The sequence below is a fragment of the Gossypium arboreum genome, chromosome 6 (assembly GCF_025698485.1).
Source record: "Gossypium arboreum isolate Shixiya-1 chromosome 6, ASM2569848v2, whole genome shotgun sequence".
NCBI lineage: Eukaryota > Viridiplantae > Streptophyta > Magnoliopsida > Malvales > Malvaceae > Gossypium > Gossypium arboreum.
The window spans coordinates 129,213,344-129,238,713 of record NC_069075.1 but is presented as its reverse complement, the minus strand read 5'-3'; the positions used below and the strand labels follow the sequence as shown (position 1 = coordinate 129,238,713).

Below are 25,370 nucleotides of genomic sequence, written 5' to 3'. Positions count from 1 at the left end.
GATGTTTTACTTGGTTCTACTCAGGTATATCCAGTAATGAGGTACGAGTCGAATAGAGGAGGAGCATGCACAGAGTATCAACCCTTCAACCATAGCATCGAGGAGGAACAAGTCCAATATATGGCTAACAATAACTCTAGCTCCCAAAATAACCCATATAGTAACACTTATAATGCAGGTTGCAGGAACCACACCAATTTCTCGTGGGGCAGTCAAGGAAATCAAAGACCACAACATCCTCCAAGTTTTCAACAACCACCCTATGAATAGGAAAGAAACCAAACCTTGAAGAGATGCTATCTAAATTTATCTCGGTGTCAGAAACTCGATTCCAGAACATTGAGACAACACTTAAAAATCAATAAGCATCGATCCAAGGGCTCGAAACTCAGATAGGTCAGCTGACTAAACTAATTTCGAAAAGACCACTAGGAAGTAACACCAAATCAAAAGAGCCTGTGAAAGTAGTTACACTCAGGAGTGGGAAAGTGTTAGCGTAATCTGAAAAGAAGCTAACACAATAAGCCATGATAAGCGAAATGAGAGAGAAAAAACCCGAAAATAGTGACAAACTAGTGCCAAAGGAAGATAAGCCACCAGCTCCATACCCAGCCAAATTGAAAAAAGACCGCATTGATGCACAATTCAGTAAGTTTCTTGAACTTTTAAAGCAATTACATATCAACTTACCTTTTGTTGATGACATCTCGCAGTTGCCTACATACGCAAAATTCTTGAAGGAGCTTCTAATAAATAAAAGGAAGTTTGAGGACTTATATACAGTGGAACTCAACGAGGAGTGCTCAGCCATACTCCAAAACAAATTGCTAACCAAACTGAAAGATCCAGGAAGTTTTACTATCCCTTGCTTAATTGGTAGTCTGAATGTTGAGAAGGCACTAGTTGATTTAGGCGCTAGCATTAATTTGATGCCATATAAAATGTTCAAACAACTTCGTGTTGGGGAACATAAACCCACTAGGATGAGTATTCAATTAGCCGATAGATTTGTTAAATATCCTAGGGGTATTATAGAAGACGTACTTGTGAAAAATAGATAAATTCATATTCCCAGTTGACTTTGTTGTGCATGACATGGACGAAGATGTGGAAGTACCTTTAATTTTAGGGCGTCCATTTTTAGCCACCGCTAGGGCTGTAATCTATGTGGATGAAGAAAAATTGGTACTTAGAGTGGGTGACGAGGAGATTACCTTTAAAATTTATGATGCTATGAGATTTTCTAGGGAACAGGATGATTCATATTATTTTATTGACTCTATTGATCAATCTACTCAAGACTCTTTTCAAGAAATTAAATAGAAATACACGACGGGACTGGATCTAGCTCAAGGAGAGGAGACAGATGATGTACCTAATGAACATTCTTCAAGACAAGCAGAATATGAGGGCATTAAGATAAACGATGAACTTAAGAAAAAACCCTCTATTGAAGAATCTCCCAAACTAGAACTTAAACCATTACCAAATCAATTGGAATACGCATTCCTTGGAAATAATTCTACATTACTAGTTATTATTGCTTCTAACTTGCAACCCAAGGAGAAAGAGGAATTAATCCAAGTATTAAAAAAACATAAAAATGCCATAGCTTGGAAAATTTCTGACATTAAAGGGATTAGTCCTTCTTTTTGCACCCACAAAATTTTAATGAAAAATGAATATAAACCATGTGTGCAAGCTCAAAGACGACTGAACCCTAACATGAAAAAAGTTGTTAAAATCGAGGTAATTAAACTTCTAGATGCCGAAATTATATATCCTATTTCTGACAGTTCTTGGGTGATAAACCGTAAATTATACATATTTTTACCCCATGTTTAATGCATTTTATGGATGATTTCTCATTAGAATTGGTGAATTCGATGCTCCTAATGCTTTAATTTCATGTTTTATACTTAGGAGAGAATAGGAGAGCGAAAGGAACGAGAAACGGGCCAAAAACGGAGAAAATGGGCCAAAGTACGAAATCAACACGGCCTGGACCTCCTCACACAGGTAGACTACATGGCCGTGTCAATTTGGCAGGCTCGAACATAGCCTAAAGTAATTGAACACGGGCGTGTCCCTGCCAAGCCCAAGTTGAGTCCAATACAGAAAAGGCCGATTTTGAGAGCTTTTAGGCATTCCAAAGCATATAAATACACCCTAGAGGAGGAGGAAAAGGGAGACGGAGAATAGGGGGTAAGGAATTACTCCAAGGAAGCCGATTGATCCATCCCAGGAACCGGATTCATCATCAAGACTGAAGATCTCTCCTCAATTTCCCTTCAGGAGTTTTGGGTTTTCTTTATGTTTTGTATTTTTTATTCTTCTGAGATGTTTTCTTATTTAGTTATGAACTAAAACCCCTAAATACCTAAGGGGAATGAAACCTAAGACGAATCTTGTTATTATTTTCTAAATCGTATGATAAATATTTAACTTGTTCTTAATTATGTGTTCTTAATTCTTATTTTAATATCCCAGGATACTAATTCAAGACAAGCTCTTATTCAGAGGAGGAATAGACCCTATCTAAGAGTACATTTGTCATAATTAAGCGGAGTTGATTGCGCGCCTAGACATAGGGTGACAAGATTTTGTCAGATTAGGGTGAAACCTAATAAGGGGATCCATAGATCGAGTTAATGCAACCCTAGAGTGTTAATTAGAGAAAAGTCTCAATTATTCAATCTAGGGATTAGACATTATTATTCTTGAATCGGGATAATAACATAACTTAGGGATCTCTACGGAATAAGTTGAATGAATAAATCGTCCGATTCGGAGCCAGAATAACAAGTAAAGTCTAGGTGGATTTTTCCTTAGGTATTGTTTTATGTCAATCGATTTTTCCCAAAAGCAATTCCCCAATTCTTTTCTCTGTGCATTCTTAGTTTAGATAATTAGTAAATTAAAACAAAACCTCTTGATTCTTAGGCTAGATAATAAAAAGACAGTCATTACTAGTACTTTTGGTTCCTTTGGGTTCGACAATCCGGTCTTGCTAAAACTATACTACTGTTCGATCGGTACACTTGCCTACATCGCGATAATAGTTAGTTCAAGAATGAGTAATTATAAATATTTAAAACCTATCACAAAATCTCGTGATCAAGTTTTTGGCGCCATTGCTGTGGAACTGAAATATTACGAATGCTAAATTTTTATTACTTTAGCCATTTATTTTTCTTGCAACTTAATTTTATATTATTATTACTTATTTATTTTTTTCCGTCTCTTGGCAGGTTTTTATAGTGTATGACTAGAAGAAACCTGTCAGGACCACTATTTTTTAGCGAAAAAATCGATCGCACAGTTCGTAGAAACCAAAGAGAAATAAGGCGAAGCTTAAGATACACGGAGAACGAGCAAGAAGATGATACTCAACCCCCAACCGAAGAGATGGCTGAAAACCAAGGCAATCAGCCACCTCCTGCAATTGCGGTTAATAAAAATCCTGCTCTACGCACTATGTATGATTATGCTAAACCTTCTTTAACAGGAACTGAATCTAGCATAGTTAGACCTGCTGTAGCTGCAAATACTTTTGAATTAAAACCTAACACTATTCAGATGATACATCAATTTGTTTAGTTTGATGGTTTGCAGGATAAAGATCCCAACGCTCACTTAGCAAACTTTTTGGAATTTTACGATACATTTAAAATAAATGGTGTTTCTGATGATGTCATTCATCTCCAGTTATTCCCTTTTTCATTAAGGAAAAAAGCTAAACAGTGGTTGAACTCGTTACCACGAGGGTCAATTACTACTTGGGAACAAATGACCGAAAAATTCTTATTAAAATATTTTTCGCCGGCTAAAATGGCTAAATTACATAATGACATCTCTTCTTTTGTGTAGATGGATTTAGAAACCCTCTACGATGCATGGGAGAGATACAAGGACTTACTGAGAAGGTGCCCTCACCATGGGTTACCATTTTGGCTCCAAGTTCAAACATTCCACAATGGTCTGAATCCTTCGACTCGGCAAATGGTTGACGCAACTGCTGGCAGAACCATCAATAATAAAACACCTAAAAATGACTATGAGTTTATAGAGGATATGTCACTGAATAACTATCAGTGGCAAGTCATGAGGACAAAGCCAACAAAAACAACCGACATTTATAACGTTAATTCGGTCACCATGCTCTCTAATCTGGTAGAACTCTTAAATAAAAAGATTGATGGTTTTCTTAATTCTTCACAGGTTCACCCAGTAATGCAGTGCGAAGCAAGTAGCTGTGGAACAAGCCACTCGGAATATCAACCTTATGGCCACAACATGGATAACGAGCAACTAAACTAAATGGATAATAATCCTCGAACTCAAAACAATCCATTTAGTAACACTTACAATGCAGGTTGGAGGAACCATCCCAATTTTTCGTGGGGAGGCAAAAGAAATAAAAGACCACAACATTCTCTGGGTTTTCAGCAACCACCCTACCAAAAGGAAAAAAAGCCAAACCTTGAAGAGATGCTCTCAAAGTTTATATCAGTGTCAGAAACCTGTTTTGAGAACACTGAGACAGCACTTAAAAATCAACAAGCGTCGATCCAAGGGATCGAAACTCAGATAGGACAACTTTCCAAACTAATCTTCGAACGACCACAAGGTAGTTTGCTAAGTAATATTGAACCCAACCCAAGGGAACAGCTCAACGCGATTAATGTTCAAGATGAAGAAGGATTTGTAGAGCCTGAACCAGAACCGCGAAAAGAAACTGTGGTAAGCAAAGGTCAAGGTGAGGTAGATCAAAATACAAACAAATCAGTAAATGTTGAATATAAACCTCGTGTACCATACCCCAACACAACAAGGAAAGACCACTCAGATGAACAATTTGGTAAATTCCTTAAACTCTTAAAAAAATTACATATTAACTTACCGTTTATTGAAGCTCTATCGCAGATGCCAAACGCAATGAAATTCTTAAAAGAGCTTTTAGCAAATAAGCGGAGGTGGGACGAGGCGTCGCATGTGGAGCTAAACGCAGTGTGCTCAGCTATTCCGAAAAATAAGCTATAGAACAAACTAAAAGATCCTGGGAGTTTTACGATTCCTTGCTTAATTGGTAGTTTAGATGTTAATAATGCATTAGCTGATTTAGGGGCTAGTATCAACGTCATGCCTTTTAAAATTTTCAAGCAACTAGGTCTCAGGAAACCAAAACAGACTAGGATGAGCATTCAATTAGCAGATAAAACTATAAGATTTCCTAGGGGTATTATTGAAGATGTGCTAGTCAAAATCGATAAATTTATATTTCCCGTTGACTTTATTGTTTTAGACATAGAAGAGGATAGCAATACTCCTTTAATCCTAGGAAGGGCCTTTGTAGCAACTGCTAAAATAATTATTGATGTTGGCACAGGTGAACTCACGCTTCGCGTAGGAGACGAAACACTCACCATTCAAGCTTCCAATTCTAACAATACATCGAAAATTGAAGGTGATCGTCTAAACCATTATATTAAAACTGACCACAAGATACAACCCACTTTGCAGAAGATAAGTCTGAAGGAAGTACATGAGCCACTCTCAAACAATAGTAGAGGTTCTATTCATGAAGAACGAAGGCTACAAGTAGAGGAGCTAGATGAATGGCGAACACATAAACTAAGAACACACGATAAACTAAAACTATGCCAAAACGAGCCTGATACCTTTCAAAATCAACTTATGGTTGGTGATATGGTCTTATTAGATGCCGTAGATCCTCACATTGTCACTACCACACTGAATGAGGAAATCCCTCTTACGGTACTCAGTATTTTTCCATTCGGTACGGTAGAGGTGAGTCATCCTAAGTTCGGTACTTTTAAGGTAAAACAACACCCTATTAAAACCTTATTTTGATGAGATTGATAACAGGAATGAGGAGTATAAACTACTCAAACCACCATGACCATTCACTGGAGAGGTAAGTCGAGCTTAGACTATAAATAAGCGCTTCTCGGGAGGCAACCCGAGCACTAACAATATTACTTTCTCTAAATTTTGGTATTTAACTCCTAACTTACTAATAGAAATCTTGAAACCAAGCACACGGGCGTGCTTATGGCCGTGTGAAAATAGGGCAAGGATTACCCCAACACGGGCTTCGATAAAATGCCACGGCTGTACGACATGGCCGTGGTCGAGCCTGTTAAAACAACACGAGCGTGTGGAAGAACCGTGGTCGAACCTGTTAAATTGACACGGGCGTGGGGCTTGCACACACGGGCGTGGGAGAAGCGAACGAAGCTAGACACGGCCGTGCGACACGGCCGTGTGAACCCACACGTCCGAGGAACACGGGCGTGTACTAAATATCAGTGTAACACCCCATACCCGAGACCGTGGCCGGAGTCGAACACGAGGTGCTAACAGACATAATATATTTATTTTCACAGTCCATTTAAAAATTTCCAGACAGCTGGCTAACTGTGTCACTGTCACCTTAAAAATCATATCTTGAGTTCCACAACTCAAAAATCAGTTTCGTGATTTTTCGTTGAAACTATACTCATATATACATCTACAAATTTTTTCTAGAGTTTTTGGTCGGGCCAATTAGTACAGTTTATTAGTTAAAGTCTCCCATGTTACAGGGATCGACTACACTGACCTTTGCGCATTACGACTTGGATATCTCCCTGTACAGGGCTTCAATACTGATTCCGTTTGTTTCTATAGAAACTAGACTCAAAGAGGAATCTATTCATATATGGCATGACTCCTAATTATCTCTGCTTAATTTATAATGAATTTCCAAAGTCGGAACAGGGAATCCAGAAACCGTTCTGACCCTGTTTCACGAAAACCTAAATATCTCTTAACATACAACTCATATGACCGTTTCATTTCTTCCATATGAAAGTAGATTCATCAAGGTTCATTAAAATAATTTATTCACTATTTAATTCCATTCCTACTATTTTAGTGATTTTCACATCCACATCGCTGCTGCTGTCAACATACGCCTTTAAGGTAGACTTTACCTATTTCATAGTTTCCATGATTCAATTAGCCCTTTTTGCATACATAGCACAAAGTATAATCATGATTAACCATTCCAATGGCTAATCGTTTCCAAACATTTCCATACCTCTTAGTGATCAACATACAAAACGATTATAGTACTATGCTAAAACATATATAAGCCATTTTCGCATGGCTATCCAAATTTACACAAAATCCATGGGTACATGACCAACAACAAAGAGGGTAGTCCTATACATGCCATTTCAAAGTTCAACCAAAATTGTACCAAAAGGGGCTTGATAGTGTGGGAGACTTGACTTCCAAAAATCCCGAGTCCGATGGTGACGAGCCAAAATCTATAAAACAGAGAAACAAAAAACGGAATAAGCAATTTATGCTTAGTAAGTTTTGAGCAAGGATTCAAGACAACAAAAGCATAGCATTCATATAGCTAAGCGGATAATTTCATATGCACAAATTCTCAATATCATACTTACTTCACATTACCAACCCTTATGTTCATACACAAAAGATCAACTTAGCCAAAGGCGGTAGCTCATTTATCGATGAGCGAATACAGATTTGTGAGGATCAACTAATTCAAGCACACACGAGACATACCTCATCGTTGGGATTTTACGAAATTAATTTAAATTTTTATAGCAAGATCGCTCATTCCCAAATCTAGCATCTTGAGGTTTAGCGGATATAACCACTCGCACAAGGCCTTCTGGTCTTAGCTTTGGATATGGTCACTAGCATAAATGCCTTCGGGACTTAGCCGGATATAGTCGCTAGCACAAATGCCTTCGGATCTTAGTCCGGATGTAGTCGCTAGCACAAAAGCCTTCGGACTTAGCCCGAATATCATTCGAGTAACCATGCACATATATCAATAAATCATGACACATTCATATTTCATTTTCATTACCAAAGCTCAAACACAAGACACTTATCACATTTACAATTTCGCTCAATAGCCACATACAAGAGCATGATTTTGATTTACTTAAGACATAATCTAACCGAATCATAATTTAAGTTCCATTACTCGAAAACTTACCTCGGATGTTGTCGAACAATTCCGATGGCTATTCGACCACTTTTTCCTTCCCTTTATCGGATTTAGTTCCCCTTTGCTCTTGAGTTTAATTTAACAAATAAAGTGATTTAATCATTTGAGCATCGAAAAGAGGAACTCAAGGTACTTAGCCCACATATATTCATTAGACATTAAAGTCACATATGTACGGAATCATGAATCAAACTCAACACATTAGTTAATACTCTCCTTAGCCGAATTTTCTAAGTCAAGATAAAGCCTTCAATATGCTTACCTATGGTCGAACAACACATCAACCTATGTACTCATTCATGTGGCCGATTATGCATGTCTATGTTGAGGCCAATTATATACTCAATACCACACACAAATGGCATACCTTTTACTAACTAATGTATTACGTATTATAACTCAATACGCATCCATCATGTACTCCATAACCGAAACACCATCATATGTAAGTATATACCTTGAGATATTGTATATGTCATACCAATACGTCATGTGCAAACATATATATATATATATGTGCAAGAGTCGAATCTCAAAGTTGATTATAACTAAACATGAACATAAATCCAAAACACAAATCTTACCTACCATGCAATAAGCATAAATCATACTTATGGATATACCATGGCGAATACATCACAACACCATACCATTTCAATTTTGGTCATGGTTAAACAAAGAACTTAATGTCTCACTCAAAAATGCTAAAAAGAAAATCCAAGAGTCATCAATCCACCATCACATGTATCATTAACAAGCTTCATATTTAGCATGCAATGGCATTAACACAAAATCCACCTTGGCGAATATCATCCCCATGACATAGCAAAGATTTGAACCATGGGCTAATTAGAACTCAAGCTAGCAACTAAAAACATGCATGAATCTCATGGCACAACCTCAAACATACCTTAATCTAGATACAAGTATGGCCAAACCTCTTCCTAATCCTCTTCCAAACCAAACATGAAGCAAGAACTCCTTCCTTCTTCCTTAGAATTTTCGGCCAAATGAAATGAAAAAGGATGAACAAATTATTTTTTTCTCTTTTCTTCAACTCACGGCAATGGGGGGGGGGAACACTCACACACATGCTTTCTTTTTTTTTTTCCATTTCTTTATTACCCATACTCCTTATTTTATTTTTCCTAACATACCTCACTAACATAACATGTTTGTGACATGTTTCCACTCATAGCATGGCCGGCCACTACTAATTAGGGGGGGAAATTTGACATGCAAGTCCTCCCTTTTGATTACATGCACTATTACATCCTTATAGATTAGCCTATCACATTTCAAAAGTGTCACACAAGTCCTACTAACTGAATTCACATGCAATCGACTAAATCGAAGCTTGAAATTTTCACACATTCATAATTACATATTCTAGACAATGAATATTACATTCAAACATTTCGGTGACTCAGCTTAGCGGTCCCGAAACCACTTCCCGACTAGGGTCAATTTTGGGCTGTCACAACTCTCCCCCACTTAAGAAATTTTCGTCCCTGAAAATCTTACCGGTAAATAGGTTTGGGTATAGCTCTTCATAGAGTTCTCGGGTTCCCAAGTAGCTTCTTCCATCCCGTGTTTGAGCCATAACACTTTTACTAACGGAACCCTTTTGTTTCGCAACTCCTTCACTTCACGAGCTAGGATACGAATCGGTTCTTCTTCATAACTCAAGTCAGATTGAATTTCAACTTCTGATGGATTAATCACGTGTGACGGATCGGATCTATAACGTCAAGCATCGAAACATGAAAGACGTCGTGAATCTTTTCAAGTTCGGGGCAAAATCAATCTATACGCGAATCGGACCAACTTGTTCGGAGATTTCAGACGCCCAAATGAATCTCAGTTCAACTTGCCCTTACGGCCAAATCTGAGTATCTTTTTCCAAGGCGAAACTTTAAGAAACACTTTGTCTCCCACCTGATACTCAATGTCTTTTCGTTTCAGATCCGCGTCGACTTACGGCGATCGTGGTCGCCTTGATTTTCACGGATTACTTTTACTTTTCGTTCAAAGATCTTTAATCAAATCAACTCCGAAAATTTTACTTTCACCGAGGTCGGTCCAAAACAATGGTGTACGGCATTTACGCCCGTACAAGGCCTCGTAAGGTGCCATCTTAATACTTGATTGAAAACTATTGTTGTAAGCGAATTCAATCAAAGGTAAATACCGCTACCACGAACTGCTGAACTCGAGGATGCAACATCTCAACATATCCTCAAGTATCTGAATTATCCGCTCGGATTGACTATCGGTTTGGGGGTGAAAACGGTGCTAAAATGTAACTTGGTGCCCAAAGCTTCTTGCAATTTCTTCCAAAATCGTGAGGTGAATCTCAGATCTCTATCCGACACAATAGAAATAGGTACCCCGTGTAATCTCACAATCTGAGAAACATACAATTCAGCTAGTTTATCCAATGAAAAATCCGTACGTATGGGGATAAAGTGAGCCGACTTAGTCAGTCTATCAACAACGACCCAAATCGCATCTTTCTTACTTGCCGACACTGGCAACCCAGATACAAAATCCATCGTGACTCGTTCCCATTTCCATTCAGGTATCATGATCGGCTGAAGTAAACCCGTAGGCACTTGATGTTACGCCTTTACTTGCTGACATATTAAACACTTTGAAACAAAATCGGAAATGTCTCGTTTCATACCATGCCACCAAAACTGACGTCTCAGATCGTTGTACATTTTCGTACTTCCCGGGTGAATTGACATTCGGCTACAATGAGCTTCGTTCAGAATTATCGAAATGAGTTCTGAATTTCTTGGAACACACAACCGATTTCTGTACCTCAAACAATCGTCATCATCAATTTGAAACTCCGATTCCACATTCGGAACATATTCAGCCTGTTTTGCAACCAACTCATCGTCGACTTTCTGAGCTTCACGAATTTGATGAATCAATAATGGTTTGGCCTTTAATTCACTACTAACACATTGTCGGGTAGAAACAGATAAGTGTACATTCATCGCAGAAAGCAAACAGTGATTTCTGGCTTAAGGCGTCCGCAACCACATTAGCCTTTCCCGGGTGATAATCAATGACAAGCTCATAATCTTTTAACAACTCGAGCCAACGTCTTTGTCGCAGATTCAAGTCTCTTTGAGTCATCAAATATTTGAGACTTTTGTGATCCGAAAATACATGGCACTTCTCACCAAATAAGTAATGTCGCCATATTTTCAAGGCAAATACGATGGTAGCTAATTCGAGATCATGGGTCGGATAATTTTTCTCATGTGGCTTTAATTGTCTCGACGCATAGGCCACAACTCAACCTTCTTGCATCAATACGCAACCTAACCCAAGTAGGGAGGGGTCACTATAGATGACAAACTCTTTGCCCGATTAAAACTGCACTAAAATTGAGCTTTAGTCAAATAAGTTTTCGATTGATCAAAACTTTTCGACATTTTTCCGTCCATTCGAACTTAACATCTTTTGAAGTAGCCGTCATCGGTGTGGCTATCATCGAAACCTTTTACAAACTGTCGGTAGTAGCCGCAAGTCCCAAAAACTCGAACCTCGAGAATATTTCTGGAGGCTTCCAGTTAAGTATGGCTGAAATTTTGCTCTGTCGACTCGAATACGATCTGATACCACATGACCCAAGAAGCTAACCTCTCTTAACCAGAACTCACACTTGCTGAACTTAGCATATAACTGCTTATCCCGTAAAATTTGCAACACTAATCTTAGGTGTTCAGCATGTTCGGTCTCATCTCTTGAATAGACCAAGATGTCATCAATGAACACAACTACAAACCGGTCCAAATACTGTCTGAAGATCCGATTCATCAAATCCATAAATATCGCAGGGGCATTAATGAGCCCGAACGGCATCACTAAGAACTCGTAGTGACCGTACCTCGTTCTGAAAGTAGTTTTGGGTACATCCGAATCTCAAATCCGCAACTGATAATAACCCGATCTCAAATCTATCTTTGAAAACACTGAGGCTCCCTTTAGTTGATCAAACAAATCATCAATACGCGGTAACGGATACTTATTCTTTATCGTCACTTTATTCAGCTGACGATAGTCAATGCACAACCTCATAGTTCCGTCCTTCTTTTTCACAAACAATACTGGTGCACCCCAAGGTGAGAAACTTGGTCGAGCGAAACCTCTATCCGTCAATTCTTGTAACTGAGCTTTCAACTCTTTTAACTCGGTTGGTGCCATACGATTCGAGCTATCGAAATCGGTGTAGTCCTGTGTACAAGCTCAATACCAAACTCTATCTCCGAACAGTGGCAAACCGGGTAATTCTTCTGAAAAACATCCGGTATTCACAAACCAAGCACAGATTCGGTTTTATTTCTAACTCCTTATCATCAAGTACATACGCAAGGTATGCTTCGCACCCCTTTCTTACATATTTCTGGGCTAACATTGATGATATTACAGCTGGCAACCCCTTTAAGTCCGTAGACTCAACTCGGATCATCTCGTTATTTGCGCACCTCAAATCCATAGTCTTGTTTTTGCAATTCACAATCGCATCATGCACGGTCAACCAATCCAAACCAAGAATAACATCAAATTCATCAAACGGTAAAAGCATCAAGTCCGCCGGAAAACAGGAACCTCGAATTACTAGGGGACATTTCTTACACACTTTGTCGACAAGCACGTAACGACCCAAGGGATTTGATACCGAATTATGAACTCAAGAGACTCAATAGGTAAAAGTCTTACTGGATGCTAAGGTTTCACATATATAAGAATGAGTAGAACCAGGGTCAATCAAAGCAATCACATTAGTATCAAAGAGAGTAAAAGTACTGGGTAATAACATCCGGCGAGGAAGCATCCTCGCGCCAGTATAGCATAAGCCCTAGCAGAGCGCCTCTCGGATCTGGTCGTAGCATCTCTAGATCCTCTCGACCACCAATAGCATTGCCCGTATTTCTAGATGGTCTACCTCGAGCAGTGGTAGCACCCGGTTTCCCACTCTGATTTACATTCTGTTCAGACAACGTCGGGCAATCTTTAATGAAGTGGTCAACTGATCCGCACTTGTAACAGGAGCGGTCGTGGAATCTACAACTCCCCGAATGTCATTTACCACAATACTGACACTCCGCTCTGTCTCGACGATCATTTCCAACACTAGCGATCGAAGTGACTCGTGTGCTCACAGGGGGTCGATCGCGATCTCGTCTAGAAAAGCCCGAAGTGTCTCTAGATCGGCCTAGATCATCTCTAAATTTCTTTAATGACTATTGAAAGGGCTTTCCAGATGATCTCTTACGAAACTCCTTTGCCCCCACATCAGCTTTCCTTTTCTCCTTCATCGAGCTCCTCGACTTTGCAAGCTCGCTCGACAAGCACCACAAATTCTCGATTTCTAAAATGCCAACATACAACTTTTATATCATCATTCATCCATCTTGAGCGTTTACATATCACGACTTCGAAGAAATGCATTCTCGCTGCATCTGGCTAAGCCTCACAAATTTTCGTTCATAGTCAGAACCGACATGGAACCTTGTTTGAGTTCAAGAAATTCCTTCCGTTTTTGGTCAATGAATCTCTGACTGATATACTTTTTCCGAAACTCGGTTTGGAAAAACTCCCAAGTTACTTGCTCTCTAGGCACAACAGAAGTCAACGTATTCCACCAATAGTAGGCGTAATCACATAGCAAGGAGATAGTACACTTTAGGCACTCATCGGGTGTGCAAGATAGCTCGTCGAGTACCCGGATAGTGTTGTCCAACCAAAATTCAGCTTGCTCGGCATCATCGCTGTCCGTAGCTTTAAATTCAGTAGCCCCGTGTTTTCGGATTACATCAACTGGGGCTTATTTGATCTTATTTGGTCGATTCTCGGAGGTATTGTAGGTCTTGAGGTGGTATTAGTCGGAATGGAGGTTGTGGAATAGTAGATTAGTTCGAATGTATTGGTTGAACCAATCATTCATCACGCTATAGAAAGCTTGTCTAGCTTAATCATTCGGATTACTAGCAATAGGTTGAGAGTCCGCCGAGCTGTCCCTTGTCGGGAGCAGCGCTACACTCTCAAGATCATCACTACCACTCGGTCGGGATCGGGATCCATTACTATAACAAACACATTTTCAATTGTCGAAATCACCACACTATCAAATAATCACAAAATGGCATGTATAGCTAGACCCAAACGTATTACGGTAGTTCTAGAATCGACTAAACCGTAGCTCGATACCAATTTAATTGTAACACCCGTGCACTGAGACCGTGGTAGAGTCGAACACGAGGTGCTAATGTACATAATATATTTATTTTCACAATCCATTTAAAAATTTTCAGACAAATGGCTAACGTGTCACTTTGTCACCTTAAAAATCATATCTTGAGTTCCACAACTCGAAAATCAGTTTCGTGATTTTTCCCTGAAACTATACTCATATATACATCTACAAATGTTTTTCTAGAATTTTTGGTCGGGCCAATTAGTACAGTTTATTAGTTAAAGTCTCCCATGTTACAGGGATCGACTACACTGACCTTCGCGCATTACGACTTGGGTATCTCCCTGTACAAGGCTTCAATACTGATGCTGTTTATTTCTATAGAAAGTAAACTCAAAGAGGTATCTATACATATATGGCATGACTCCTAATTATCTCTGGTTAATTTATAATGAATTTCCAAAGTCGGAACAGGGAATCCAGAAACCGTTCTGGCCCTGTTTCACGTAAACCTAAATATCTCTTAACATACAACTCATATGACCGTTTCGTTTCTTCCATATGAAAGTAGATTCATCAAGGTTCATTAAAATAATTTATTCACTATTTAATTCCATTCCTACTATTTTTAGTGATTTTTCACATCCACATCGCTGCTACTGTCAGCATCTGCCTTTAAGGTAGACTTTACCTATTTCACAGTTTCCATGATTCAATTAGCCCTTTTTGCATACATAGCACAAAGTACAATCATGATTAACCATTCCAATGGCTAATCGTTTCCAAACATTTCCATACCTCTTAGTGATCAACATACAAAACGATTATAGTACTATGCTAAAAACATATATAAGCCATTTTCGCATGGCTATCCAAATTTACACAAAATCCATGGGTACATGACCAACAACAAAGAGGGTAGTCCTATACATGCCATTTCAAAGTTCAACCAAAATTGTACCAAAAGGGGGCTTTGATAGTGTGGGAGACTTCAACTTCCAAAAATCCCGAGTCCGATAGCTGACGAGCCAAAATCTATAAAACAGAGAAACAAAGAAACGGAGTAAGCAATTTATGCTTAGTAAGTTTTGAGCAAGGGATTCCAAGACAACAAAAGCATAGCATTCATATAGCTAAGCGGATAATTTCATATGCACAAATTCTCAATATCATACTTACTTCACATTACCAACCCTTATGTTCATACACAAAAGATCAACTTAGCCAAATGCCTGGTAGCTCATTTATCGATGAGCGAATCTGATTTGTGAGGATCAACTAATTCAAGCACACACGAGACATAACTCATCATTGGGATTTTACGAGCGTATTAATTTAAATTTTACAGCAAGATCGCTCATTCCCAAATCAAGCATCTTTGGGGTTTAGCCGGATATAACCACTCGCACAAGGCCTTCGGGTCTTAGCCCGGATATGGTCACTAGCATAAATGCCTTCGGGACTTAGCCCGGATATAGTCGCTAGCACAAATGCCTTCGGATCTTAGTGCGGATATAGTCGCTAGCACAAAAGCCTTCGGACTTAGCCCTAATATCATTCGAGTAACCATGCACATATATCAATAAATCATGACACATTCATATTTCATTTTCATTACCAAAGCTCAAACACAAGACACTTATCACATTTACAATTTCGCTCAATAGCCACATACAAGAGCATGATTTTGATTTACTTAAGACATAATCTAACCGAATCATAATTTAAGTTCTATTACTCAAAACTTACCTCGGATGTTGTCGAGCGATTCCGATGGCTATTCGACCACTTTTTCCTTCCCTTTATCGGATTTAGTTCCCCTTTGCTCTTGAGCTTAATTTAACAAATAAATTGATTTAATCATTTGAGCATCGAAAAGAGGAACTCAAGGTACTTAGCCCACATATATTCATTAGACATTAAAGTCACATATATGCGGAATCATGAATCAAACTCAACACATTAGTTAATACTCTCCTTAGCCGAATTTTCTAAGTCAAGATAAAGCCTTCAATATGCTTACCTATGGTCGAACAACACATCAACCTATGTACTCATTCATGTGGCCGATTATGCATGTCTATGTTGAGGCCAATTATATACTCAATACCACACACAAATGGCATACCTTTTACTAACTAATGCATTACGTATTATAACTCAATACGCATCCATCATGTGCTCCATAACCGAAACACCATCATATGTAAGTATATACCTTGAGATATTGTATATGTCATACCAATACGTCATGTGCAAACATATATATATATATATGTGCAAGAGCCGAATCTCAAAGTTGATTATAACTAAACATGAACATAAATCCAAAACACAAATCTTACCTACCATGCAATAAGCATAAATCATACTTATGGATATACCATGGCGAATACATCACAACACCATACCATTTCAATTTTGGTCATGGTTAAACAAAGAACTTAATGTCTCACTCAAAAATGCTAAAAAGAAAATCCAAGAGTCATCAATCCACCATCACATGTATCATTAACAAGCTTCATATTTAGCATGCAATGGCATTAACACAAAATCCACCTTGGCCGAATATCATCCCCATGACATAGCAAAGATTTAAACCATGGGCTAATTAGAACTCAAGCTAGCAACTAAAAACATGCATGAATCTCATGGCACAACCTCAAACATACCTTAATCTAGATACAAGTATGGCCAAACCTCTTCCTAATCCTCTTCCAAACCAAACATGAAGCAAGAAATTCTTCCTTCTTCCTTAGAATTTTCGGCCAAAAGAAATGAAAAAGGATGAACAAATTTTTTTTTTCTCTTTTCTTCAACTCACGACATTGGGGGGGGGGGAACACTCACACACATGCTTTCTTTTTTTTTTTTCCCATTTCTTTAGTACCCATACTCCTGATTTTATTTTTCCTAACATACCTCACTAACATAACATGTTTGTGACATGTTTCCACTCATAGCATGGCCGGCCACTACTAATTAGGGGGGAAATTTGACATGCAAGTCCTCCCTTTTGATTACATGCACTATTAGATCCTTATAGATTAGCCTATCACATTTCAAAAGTGTCACACAAGTCCTACTAACTGAATTCACATGCAATCGACTAAATCGAAGCTTGAAATTTTCACACATTCATAATTACATATTCTAGACAATAAATATTACATTCAAACATTTCAGTGACTCAGTTTAGCGGTCCCGAAACCACTTCCCGACTAGGGTCAATTTTGGGCTGTCACAATCAGACACGCCCAAATTTGAAATTCGCGAATCACACTGGTTGAAATTGGGGAACACGAGCGTGTGCCCTGGCCGTGTGGCCCAAAATCTATAAATACCCTGCACTAATCACTTTCTTCCCCATTTAAAAACCCTAACCCTAGCCGCTGCAACTCCACACGGCCTCCCTTCCATGCCCGTGCGCCGTCTCCAACTTCGTTTTTAAAGCTCAATCCCTCTCCCTTAGCGTTTGTTTACTCCTTTCACTTCTATTTTACTTATTACTAATGCTTATTGTTAGCATAATCTTCATTGCTTTCGAACTATTTGTCATTTTGCTCATTATTTTATCATTTAGTTTGGATTCTTATGTTAGTTATTATACATTGCGTGTTAAATCAAGTTATTAAGGAAACCTCATACCCATGACTTTACCATGCTCATTCTCATGATATTTCCATGCCAATGTCTATCATTCAATTTGCATTTTTCAATTATATTGTTAGAAAAGCCTCACTCTTTTGTCCTACACATGTCATTACTACGCCCATTTTCATACAATGATAAGGTCACGAAATTATTAGATTAGTTATGTTTGGTAGTGGTTGAAATTCTCCATTTTATTTGGAAATTGTATTCCTTTTACTTTGACCACTCATCAAGATGACTTGATGATTCTAAACACAGGTACCATGTCATCTTTACGTGGTAAAAAGGCCACTATACCTGCTTCAAAAAATAGGAAGGGAGCGTCATCTTCCGCGGGTCCAACCATGAAAATTCGTCACCTCCTCCTGCAGTTCCCCCGAGGGCCCCAAGAAGAGCTTTTCCAAATACTTTAGGCCCGACCCTTAATTGCAGGCCGTTGCATCGACTAGGCTGCCGTAGAATAAGTTTAGATGGCTGATGCAATTCGGGCCCTCCTAACCATCGACCCTTGGAAGATATTTTTTGGGATTATCGAGTCGACATACCTTGAGCTCACGATAGAATTATGCTCAACGTTCCATCTTCAGACTATAATGATGTACTACGATGATCCTGACACGGTCCAATTTTGCCTTGGTTGATTAATCAGCCAGCTAAGCGTCCCAGAGTTCGGTGCTGCACTGGACCTATATATTGAAGAGTTCAAGGAGGAGAATGAACTACATGCTCTCAGTCGCCACATACACTTCTCCCCCGCGAAGTGTTGGCACACTTTGGCCCCTGGCGCGGCCTTCTACAAACCTAGCTGCTCCAAGGCATCAATTCTCCCACCATTCCTGAGGTACCTACAAGCCATTTTAGCTCATACGATTACAGGGAGGCGAGAGAGCAGTAGCATCGTTAACATCCACGACGCCTACTTCTTATGGTGCATGTTGCAAGGACACGCCATTGACCTTGCCTATTTCATCGCCCTTGTGATTCAGCACTAGACGGAGCGACATCGGAAGGGGGTCATCTCCATTGGCCCTTACGTGACTCGACTGGCACGAGACTTCGGGCTCTTCAACACCGCGGCCCAAGAATCAACCCTAACCCTTATCGGCCAGATGTCTCCACAAGGCATCTCGAGCATGCTTAGCATGAGGGTGATCGAGAGGCACCGAGGAACCTACCATCTCCAGTATCATCTCGCCCAATCTACCGAGGAGGAGGCCAACGAGGACATTCCTGATGATGTCCCCCCACTGCACAAGGACCCACCAACTCAGCCACCACCACCCTCTCGTCCAGTTCATGCGACGGCTTCATATGCTGACATCTCTGAATGCCTCACCCGATTCGAGTAGTAGTGTTTTCAACGATTTGACAACATTGATGCCACTGTACAGCAGATTTTTCAGCACCTTCACATCTCATCGCCAGTCCCACCTCGCGAACCATCCAGCGATGAAGATGTTTAAAAGTATTTATTTATTATTTTATGTTTTTAATTTTTATTGAAACTACTTTTTATTTTTTATTAGATTTTAGAAATTTTATTTTTAATTATAAATTTCGATTATTTCTTTTTGAGAAATTATTCTCCCTGATATACCCTAAAAAGTTCCTAATTTTATTACAGTTATATAGAGCTCTTATGCTCATCGTCACATAGAAACTAAAGCTCCACCAGGAAAGGTTCTCCACGGCTGCCATGTCCTGATAGACCACGACAATAGCTATCACTAGATATAATATTCTTTTGGCACAGGACTTATGGACTAATGAAACTCTACGACCACTGGAGTATCCTTATCTACTCTCGAACCGATTACTCTCTAAAACTCTAGTTCGAGGAATTCATCATACAAGAAGTTTCACTTCTCTCACTATCTTATTTTTATACTTTAATATCTATCTTTATACATTGAGGGCAATGTAAATCTTAAGTGTGGGGGGAATATTTATTTCATTATCAGAAAAATCCCTAAATGATTGCCTTGTTCTCTTGAAAAGCTTTCAATCATATTTAGGATAAATTTTAATTAAGTTATGATTTTGATTGATATATCTTGAATTAAAACATAGGGATTTATACATTGATTGTTTAAACTTTAAGACATTAGAGAATCAAGCATGATAAGTTGATTTTTAAGAATTTAAAATTATAGGTTGTTTCCCCAAGTCTAGGTATTACTTTGAATTGGAAGTCACAAGTCTAAACATCAAAAAGCCATAATTTTTGTGAGATTTTTGAGCCTTTTGAGCATCTATTAATTCTTTCATGCTCACTTTTATTATTGCTTTGAGTGCGTCAGTATTGAACTGCTATTCTAGAACTTGCGTGTTTATGCATGTCAAGACCACACCATTTGATTTGATATGTCAAAATGATTAAGGCACTTAAGATTAACCCACTCATGCCATGAAAAGCCTACCTCCACGATTAACCCCTAGTAAACCCCCTTGAGCCTAACAAGCCATTCCTTGTATTAACCTCAATATTAACCCTTAACCCATTATTGTTGAAATCCCCTAAATTAATTTGTTTCCTATTTTTGTCAAGATTTGAGTTGAAGAAATTACTTAGCTATGTCTTTTTTGATTATTTAACTATGTATACATATCTGTAATTTCATATTCTGAGAAGAAGCTCTGTTGTACACAAGTGAAGATTAACTCCTTTTCTAGTTAGATAATTTTTCAATTCAATCTCAATTCTAGCCCTTTCTTTCAGCTTGTGACCACAACCCCTAACCAAGCCTCAGTACAACCCTCTAAAGACCTTTTAATTGATGTATCATCTTAAATTATAGCGGTGGAGATTTGATTTTCATACAAGCCTATGGTAATGACTTTTCATTATTGACTATTGAGTGCTTCATTTATTGTCCTTAAACACCTCGAGTGATTTGAGTGAATCTTTAGTGAGGATGTAAAACTCTGTGATATTCTAAATCAAAGGTAATTACTTAGATGAGGGGAGACACCTATGTTTGCATGAATAAAATGCTCAACTCAGAATGTTTGGAACTTTTATGTTCTTTTAGTTGAATTCTCAATGAATGATTACTTATGGATTAATGTGAGATACTATCGATAGAAATTATAAGTTGAGAAGAATTAATTTTGATTATGAGTTGAGAAATTTGCTTGAGGACAAGCAAATGCTTAAGTGTGGGAGTATTTGATAAACTGTAAACTATACATATTTTTACCCCATGTTTAATGCATTTATGGATGATTTCTCATTATAATTGGTGAATTCGATGCTCCTAATGCTTTAATTTCATGTTTTATACTTAGAAGAGCATAGGAGAGCAAAAAGAACGAGAAACGGGCCAAAAATGGAGAAAATGGGCCAAAGTACGGATCAACACGGCCTGGACCTCCTCACGCGGGCAGACCACACGGCCATGTCAATTTGGTAGGCTCGAACACGGCCTAAAGTAATCGAACACAGGCGTGTTCCACGAGTATGTCCCTGCCGAGCCCAAGTTGAGTCCAATTCAAAAAAAAGCCAATTTTGAGGGCTATTAGGTATTCTAAAGCCTATAAATACACCCTAAAGGAAGAGGAAAAGTGTAACGTCCTGATTTTCGGATTTATTCGCGGTTTTCAATATTTTGTAAAGATTTTAAAATTTTGTATTTGAATGTGAAATTAATATTTTGGGTAGGTAAATGGGCTTATAGAAGGCCCATGCGTTGGCCAAAACCCGGTTGAATTTTTTAATTTTTGGACTTAGGAGTTAGGGGTTTTGGCTAAATGGCCCTTAAGTGGAGTGATGGGTAAATTGCATCACAAAAAGAGCCCTAGTAAAGTGGCAAGGGTGATGCCACTAAGCTCCTAAAAAGGTGGCGTGTGGAGCATTGGGGAAGGCATGGGATCGATTCCCTGTGTTGACAAATAGATGCATTTATTTTTAAGTGCAGGAGGGGTAGTGTTGGAGTCCAGGTGGATTCTGGTAAAGGAGAGTTTGGATTAGTCCAAATGCTTGGATTAAGGAGTGATAAGGGGAGAGATTTAAGGGATTAGGAGAGAGGATAGGAGTTGGCCGAATATTGGGAATTGAAAGGGGAAAAATCGGCAGAGGGTTATGAGGTTAGTATTTCGGCACCTAGGGTATTGAGTGGTGCCATTCTTTTCTGCTCAGACATCACCAGGTTTTCTTTTCTCTCTTCTTCCTCTCTAGCCGAAACTACCACCTCCCCTATTCTTCTTTTTCTATTTTTTCTTCTTCAAAACCATTCATCAATTCTGCTGTTCATCAATACTTTTGCGAATCCATAAAAGCCGAAATCCGTGACCCTTTGCTTGTGCCGATTTCTTCAAAGCCGTGTCCTTCTATGTTCTTTTGTTTTTATTAAATCTCGATTATCTTTTCTTAATCCTAGTTACCGACGGCAATTCTACTTCAAGGTCATAGCCTCATATCGTCATCTCCTTCACCACCAAAAGCCGAAAGTACCATTGGTTTAGGGGCTTATAGCGAAACTTCTTCAACTCTTGGATTCGGGTTTTACCATTGTTCTAAGGATAAATCGCACTGTTTGCATGGAATCAAGTAGGAGTAAGGGTAAGTACTTATCATCTCAGATCTTTTCTTATTTTACGATGTTAGGAAAAGTCGAAATCCCTAAAAATTAGGGAGGCTGTCGATTTGAGCATAAGGCTTTAAGGGTTTGTAACTGATGTTTTCTTTCAGTGATTAGAGTTTTCCTAAACGTTGGATCAAAAGCGTGAATCATTGGAACAATCGGATTCGGAGCTAGCTATCGATTTTGGCAAAAAGGTAAGGGTTCAAAGGCTTTTTAGGAACATGGTTCGACTTTGGTTGAGCAAGTTTTGGGTTTAGTGATTACGGTTTGTAAATAAGAACTGTACTAATCAATTGTAGGACATCAAAAGGGATCTCAGTTGCAGTCGTCGCGAATCAGGTGTGTACCGAACACCCTTTCTTAGTTCAATTCGGCAAAAGCCGAAATGCTGAAATTCCGGCATTTCATGGGCTTGTGAGTATGACGTAGAGTAATTGTTGGATCTAGCACTGCAAGGTGGTAAGTAAGTTTGTGTGACGTCTTAGCGTACTTCGGAAAAAGGGGCCAGATGGGTCAAAAATTGGGCCCAATGGGCTTACGGACCAATATGGGTAAGAGATGGGCAAAGCAGCATGTTAGTTAGATGGTGGAACCAAATTGCATAAAACTGCTAAAAATTACTAAAATAGCTTGTGTAGTTGCGTAAGTACGAAATTACCCCTAAAGAGCATAATTACCGAAATACCCCTAGGGTTTAAATTGGCTAAACTGCATGATTGATTAATACTGTATTTTACATGATATGCTTTTATTAATATCTGTTGCATAGGATTGGGGTATTGATGGAGGAAGTATTGAAAGTGGTTAATCCACATACTGGAGGCTTTGCCTCAACTTTCTGATATTTGAGTGCGTTCTTTAATCTGTGGAGTGTAAAATTTGGGTGGGTTGAGATATTCCCCACATGGAGTGTAGGGCTGGTACGGGGCAATGTAGCGGTTGGTGGGTTGAGTAGTCTCCCCAGTTGGGCTTGCATTCATTACTACTATTGTTACTTATGTTACTGAACTGGGCCTATGGGCCACACTGTTATGTAAAAAGAGGCTAAGGCCTTGCTACTGTATTCTGAAAAGGGCTTCGGTCCACTGTGTATTGTTATCTGAATAGGGCTTAGGCCCAATGGGCTCAAGCTGATTTGGGCTTTGGATGGGTTTCTATATGCACTGAGTTTCCCAAACTCACCCCTTCCTCTTCCATCCTTGCAGGTGAGCCCTAGTTGGTGGACTTGGAGCTGGGCGGGATTCGGAGTGGCCACACGTTTTCTGCAAATTCGTTTTCTTCTGGTGAACTAGATTTTCCATATTTTTCGTTTATGGTTTTGGGTTTTTGTAATAAGGCTGCTAATTATTTTTATGGTTTGGGTTGTTTCTTTATTATTTAATTCTATTATGATAAAACTGATCTATGATAACTAACGAAATAGATTAGCTCTAGGACACGTTTTCCAAAAACGTTAAGTGATTTCAAAATAACACGAATACAAGTAAGACTTCCGCTAAGCAAACGTTTTCAACCTTAATGATTTTCTTAAGATGGACATAACCAAACGGTTTTCTCAAAATTATACGAGATGTTAGAGTGTGGCAATGGCGGTGTGCATGTCTAGGATTGGATCCAGAAGGAGCTTGGTACTTAGCGATCAACGGACTCACCTCCTCTCCTTCTGGTTTCCTACGGTGCACGACTTCCATTCACTTTAACCTACTTTTAAAAGTGTCTTTACAACACCAACTAAGTTTTCCAACTAAGTAATATGGAATGTTTTGAACGCGTCGATGTGGCGCATCAGATCCGGTCATAACGTCTAGGCCGGGTTTGGGGTGTTACAAAAAGGGAGACGGAGAATAGGGGGTAAGGAATTACTCCAAGAAAGCTTATTGATCCATCTCAGGAGCCGGATTCATCATCAAGACTGAAGATCTCTCCTCAATTTCCCTTCAGGAGTTTTGGGTTTTCTTTATGTTTTGTATTCTTTATTCTTCTGAGATGTTTTCTTATTTAGTTATGAACTAAAACCCCTAAATACCTAAAGGGAATGAAACCTAAAACGAATCTTGTTATTATTTTCTAAATCGTATGATAAATATTTAACTTGTTCTTAATTGTATGTTATTAATTACTGTTTTAATATCCCAGGATACTAATTCAAGACAAGCTCTTATTCAGAGAAGGAATAGACCCTGTCTAAGAGTACATTTGCCACAATTAAGCGGAGTTGATTGCGCGTCTAAACATAGGGTGACAAGATTTTTCCGAATTAGGGTGAAACCTAATAAGGGGATCCATAGATCGAGTTAATGCAACCCTAGAGTGTTAATTAGAGAAAAGTCTTGGTTATTCAATCTAGGGATTAGACGTTATTAGTCTTGAATAGGGATAATAACATAACTTAGGGATCTCTATGGAACAAGTTGAATGAATAAATTGTCCGATTCGGAGCCAGAATAACAAGTAAAGTCTAGGTGGATTTTTCCTTTGGTATTGTCTTAAGTCAATCAATTTTTCCCAAAAGTAATTCCCCAATTCTTTTCTCTGTACGTTCTTAGTTTAGATAATTAGTCAATTAAAACAAAACCTCTTTATTCTTAGGCTAGATAATAAAAAGACAGTCATTACTAGTACTTTTGGGTTCGACAATCTGGTCTAGTTAAAACTATACTACTGTTCAATAGGTACACTTGCCTACATCACGATAATAATTAGTTCAAGAACAAGTAGTTATAAATATTTAAAACCTATCACAAAATCTCGCGATCATTGGGTAAGTCCAGTGCAGGTTGTTCCTAAGAAATGAGGCATAGCGGTTGTGACCAACGAGAAGGATGAATTAATCCCAACAAGGACAGTCATAGGATGGAGA

At 38.8% G+C, this 25,370-nt stretch overlaps 1 non-coding gene across 1 annotated transcript; it reads right to left on the bottom strand.

Moving 5' to 3' along the window:
• Positions 1–3,838: 3,838 nt before the first annotated feature.
• On the bottom strand, positions 3,839–3,944 carry LOC128294712 (small nucleolar RNA R71). Its single transcript, XR_008285019.1, has one exon. It is a non-coding gene; the product is annotated as a small nucleolar RNA R71 (small nucleolar RNA).
• Positions 3,945–25,370: the final 21,426 nt, after the last annotated feature.